Here is a 5,902-nt window from a genome sequence, read left to right on the forward strand (position 1 = left end):
AGTCAGAGTAACTGTTCTCTCTAGATAGGGGCTTAGTGACTGGGGAAGGACATAAACAAGCTTTCTGAAATACCTTATTTTTCTTGTTATAGATGGTGATTACATGGATGTATGAATAAGTAAAAATTAAAGTTGTAAATTTAAGATTAATTTAGCAAATCTATTGTTATTTATTGCATACCACAAGAGCAAAATTTTTAAAGATTTTTGACTTAGAGAGAGCATAAAAATGAAGGAGAGAGAGAATCTCAAGAGGCTCCAGGCCCAGCACAGAGCCTGACACGGGGCTCAATCCTATGACCCTGGGATCATGATGTGAGTTGAAATCAAGAGTCGGGTGCTCAATCGACGGAGCTACCCAGGGGCATCATACAAGAGCAAAATTTTTTAAATATGTGTTGCCCTACTAGTGTTTTAATCACCAGAGAGGAGACATTTTATTCATCTTTTTTATTTCCAAGTTATAATGGTGCTAGCACAATGGGGATATGCACATTCCGTGAAGAATGAGTAAGTGACTGAAGAGACATGCAGTCCCCTTTCCTGGGTGCAGCCTTCACTTGTCAAGAGAGGAACACATTTCAGGTAGATGGAGGCTATTTAATAGACTACAATTAGAGCAATCAGAAGACACGGATGACGGTATGTAGCTGATAAGTTTGCAGATGAAAAGAGTGTATGCAGACTGATTAAGAATTCTGAATAGAACTTTAGGGCTTGGCAACATTTCAACAATGTAGTTCACTGAACAGCTCAGCAAATACCTGTGCCACATATGTCTTCTATTTTCCCCTCACACTTAAGACATTTCCCTAAAGGCTAATAAACAATAGATACATCCCTGAAGAACAATATATATATATAATTGACTCAAATATTATTACTTAACATTAACTGCCAGCTGTATGCAACTTACAACTAGCATAAACTCTTTGCCCTTGAGAATCCTATGTTTAAAAAAAAAAAAGTTACAATGTTAGGCAAAAAGGCAAGAGGAAAAGATTAATTGTTTTCTTAGTTAATGTCTTCTGTTCATTCTTGAGACATATAAGATGTCTATTAGGAGTCAGGAACCATGTTAGGATATGGGCAAAAAAATGGTGAGGAAAACAAGGCTCATGACTTCATGAAAGTCCAGCAAAAGAATAAAAAGTATAAATTGCTTTCATTTACGGTTTTCTCTCTGCTAACTATTCCTCATGAATGTATTTATTGTTCATAGCAAATGAAAGACATATCATTATCATCCCTGCATTATAAATGAAGAGGTTCAAGTAAGATAAATAAGAGGTTCACTTAGATAATAAAAATCCACATATATGATTTTCCAAACTCTATTTGTCAAGTTCTGGAGAGGAGGAAACTGGGCTTGGACTTTTGTGTTTCTTCCTCAGCATACCCAGTGCAGGGCTGGAAACATAGTAGGGTGTCAGATATCAATCGATTTACTGTGATGGGATTTGCCCTACAATTTCTTTCCTGTTCTTGGGCAGCAGGAAAAGGAGGGATATTTCTTTCCTGTGCAAGAGAGATGCCACTATATTAAATTCTACGTTTAACCCATCATTGTATTCTTTGCCTCTGTACATTATCAGAGTAACTGGCATACGGTATGGCTTAGGCTAAATCAACCAAATTTGTTAACTCTCTATGTAGCGTGATTGTCCATGCTTCACTCCCATTACTGCAAATCAAGCTCAGTAGTAGTGTCTGTGTGTCTGTGTGCTCTGCTTCTAACAAATGGCACCAGCAGTACAGAAAGCCAGAAGTATGTAGAGTTAGAGGCCCTACTAATCCCTATCCAATGATTAACTTCTGCCGGGTATGAAACTTGAGCTTCTTTCCTCAAGGTAGGACCAACTCTCAGATACAATTCGCTCCCCATAAACCAGGGTAGGGCTAAAACCTTGCCTGAAATTATACTACGGATGGAACACATCCTTTCCCTCTCCTTTTCCCTCCACTCCTTTTCTAGCTTCTTACTGGAAGTACCTCTTTGCTCAATCATTTACACACGAAGTTTCAGTTCAGAGTTTGCTTCTAAGGAAACCAACTGCAGATAATCTATTTAATCTATTTTGTAGTAGTTAATAGTGTATCAGACAGGATTCTCAAGGGAAGCAGAAGTGATAGGACATTTATATAGAGAGAGTAAAATGTATTTTAATGAATTGGCTCACAAGATTGTAGGGCTTGGAAAGTATAAAATCTATAGGGCAGCCTGGCAGGCTGGAAATTCAAGTCAGGGTTCATTATGCAGCCTTAAGTCTGAAATCCGTATGACAGGCCAACAGGCTGAAAACTGAGGCAGAATTTCTATGTTACAGTCTTGAGGGAGAATTCTTCCTTCCCCATGAAATGGAGTTTGAGCCTTAAGACCTTCAACTGATTGATGAGGCCCACCCACATTATGGAGTATAATCTACTTTGCTTAAAGTCAAATGATTGTAAATGTTCAAGCACATCTAGAAGAGACCATCACAGCAACATCTAAATTGATGTTTGGCCAAACAACAGGGCACCGGAGCCTAGCCAAGCTATTACATGAATTAACCATCAGAAGAAGGGGATTTTGGAATGGTGGAATAAGCCGTGGCCTAAGCTGGAGGAGACCACTCACAAGGATTCTGGAACAGCCTATAGTTTGGTTATATGCCTCAACTTTTTATTTTTATTTTTTTCTCCTATGCAGGAGGGTCTTAAGAGTACCTGACGATACATGAGGTGAAAAACAATATTGTACTAGTGGCTTAGCACTTCTGAGATACTAGGCTGGCTCACTGATCAATTCAGAAGTCCAGGCAGAAGTCGAAAGGTCCAAATGATTAGGTTTACATGAAAACCGGAGAGCGAGAAAACACAATTATTAATTATACATCAATTTGTGTATTTGATTAACAACTTTCTCATAACCCAATGAGGATGTAAGTTCCATGAGATGAAAGCTGATTCTATTATCGCATGCCCAAACCTAGCAGAGTACCTGGTACAATGGATATTTACTGAATCAATGCCAATGACATTAAATTAGTATAAACATCATTGCATTTACATAAATTATATAGACCAATTATATGTAATAAATATACAAATTATACATAAATATATATTTATATATGTGTATACATGTGTGCGTATAAACACATACCCTCATATACTTTTATTAGTTTGTGGATGTCCTGACAAAACTGTGCTTATACTTTATGCTTTTTCTGTTTTTATGTTTATGATACTCCTTTTATAGGGAAAATATCTTTGAGTCTGTCACACAATAAGATCCTCCTTGTGGTCTTTTTGCAGAAGGTGAGGTGACATTCAACCACTGAAATCATCTTTGCTGTAAATCTCTCAACATCAGTTTACTGTTAATAACTCCAAACAGGGGGGAAAAAATAAGACAGACAATCAGACAAGGGGACCCGAGCAGCGGAAAATAATTGGACTCTCTAAATTGTACCATTCTCAAGAGAAATTACTGGAGCACACTGTTTCTTCCCCGGACCACGCTGTGCATCCCTTGGAATCGCTACAGAGGCATTTTATTGCTCATTAAATATTTTTTAATGTGAATCCACTCTTGGCATTTCTATTTTATAGTTTTTCTCACAATCCTTCCTGTGTTGAATACCTCCTTCCCGACTATGTGTAATTTAAAAGAAATTATGTAAGCTTATTTCTCTGATTAAGAAAGCCTAATGCGCAAACACACAAAGGATATGACCAGTGTAGCTCAAGTAGCTAATGAATCTGGCAGTTTTAAGCTCGTTCCCAATAAAAATGGGCCCCACAAATCACTATAAAAAATGTGTTTTGTACCTCAAGAGCCATAATTGTCACACATTTACAATTCATAAGCAGTGACTGCAGGGTGCTTACTCTAGTTAATCCTCCATAGAATAGTGGATATTGATGCTGTGGAGAAGGGGCACAACAAAATCATCTGTCACTTGAAATACTCATTTGGGAAGCCTCACACACTAATGAAATCCTGAAATGTAGCAATGGGAAGGCTGAATGCGTTCTTCTGCCTAAACTGTAAATGGTGACAAAGGTGTAAGTCTGAGATGCCCAGGCATAGCCTGGCGTAGCTTGCCTCTGGTTTACTGACTCTAAAATAGTAAAGATAAAACCTGCATTTGGATTGTCCAAAAACCTATGTCTCAAGCCTTTACTGTACACCTATCTGGACCTAAAGAAACAGGACGGAGACATATAAATTCTAAGAAGCTTCCTTGCCATGACTGATTTAGTTAAAGTGTAACCGGTATATGATGAATAGCTAGACTTAATAATGACTTGATGAACATATTCAATATATTTACAATTCTTTTAGCAAGGGAGAATACTTTCTGTGACTATTACATCCAAATGATTTCCAAATCTTAAAAGTAGTATTTGAATTCAACCAAAACACGTAGATCGTCCCTAAAGCTTGTAGTAAATGGCTATCAACCTACATAATTGAATCTTTGGAGTGTGAGGCCTCCCTCTGGTACATCATGAGTACTTGAAATAGACTCTTGGTCTGGTTTCAAATTCAATTTTTGTTTTGTTTTTAAAGAACATTGATAAAATCAGAGAAAGCATATTGTTTATTCAATCTAATCCATCTGCAAGGTAAGGGAATTACTCAGAATAATGTGAAGACAAATGAAATGGATTAAGTGAATCTTGGATGACCTTCAACATTTTTCTGCCCCTAAAGGCTGGGTTTCCAATAATCACTCAGTCATTTAAACATAAAACACCTGAATGTACGCAGGCATTGTGTGTATAATTGAATGTGTATAATTGTGTGAATAAATGTACATACGTACATTGAATGTACATATGTATGTATAAAAATAAATGTATGTATGCATAAAAATAAATGTATGTATGTATAAAAAATAAAATAAAATAAAATAAAATAAAATAAAATAAAATAATAAAATAAAATAAAATAAAATAAAATCAGCTATCCTTGCTTTGGCTCCTCCTTAACATGCCACTTTAACATCTTTATTTTGTTCTCTCCAGCCCCCCCTCTATAACCCATTGCTTACAGTAGCCACTGATATTTCCTTGTATAAAATAATCTCAGTTTGTGATTGAAATAATGATCCCTCACTTCCTGGGTTTGCATTTTTAACCATACAAGCTTTTTAAGTTCAAGAAGAAGAATCAAAATGCATTTATATTCTGTATTACAATAAATGTGAATATCAAAAGTTTCTCCTTGAGTTGTGTGACTGCTGACATTTGAAAAAAAGCCAGAGAATCTTAGAATTGGAAGAAGCAGAAATACGTTTAGTATTTCAATTGACTCCTGATGGAGAGGGAGAGAGGGGAAAAATTATAAGTTCTCTTTGCAAAGTTTTATGGTTTTTTTTTTAACTATTTATTTTCTTAGGACCTAGATTAATTACAATTCTTGTTTCAAGACACAAATGGTTCATTCTATTTAGTTGTTTGCTTATTTTATTTTATTTTATTTTATTTTTTTCAATATATGAAGTTTATTCAAAATATGGAACGCCTCACGAATTTGCGTGTCATCCTTGCGCAGGGGCCATGCTAATCTTCTCTGTATCGTTCCGATTTTAGTATATGTGCTGCCGAAGCGAGCACTTGTTTGCTTATTTTAAATAACATAGTGAACCTGCATCAATTATGAAAAGTAGAGCCCTGATGGTAACTTAAATGAGCTCACGTGGTCTTCTATTCTTTTCTCTTCCTTCCCCAACCCAAAGTAACAATCATCCTGAATGATCACGCTCTTGGTGGTATATGTGTGCAGAGTTCCTTAATACAGTGTATGCCCTAAAAACACACATCATTTTAGATGTTTTTAACTTTATAAAAAGGCACACACTCTATATAATCTTTTTAAAGTTATTGTTATAAAACAGTATGATAATGC

General features: G+C 36.1%; 1 non-coding gene across 1 annotated transcript; it reads right to left on the minus strand.

Annotated features, from left to right (window-relative positions):
• Positions 1 to 5,503: 5,503 nt before the first annotated feature.
• Positions 5,504 to 5,610, minus strand: LOC122231995. Its single transcript, XR_006209311.1, has one exon. It is a non-coding gene; the product is annotated as a U6 spliceosomal RNA (small nuclear RNA).
• Between the last annotated feature and the right edge of the window lie 292 nt (positions 5,611 to 5,902).

Source organism: Panthera tigris, chromosome A1 (assembly GCF_018350195.1).
Source record: "Panthera tigris isolate Pti1 chromosome A1, P.tigris_Pti1_mat1.1, whole genome shotgun sequence".
NCBI classification, from domain to species: Eukaryota; Metazoa; Chordata; class Mammalia; order Carnivora; family Felidae; genus Panthera; species Panthera tigris.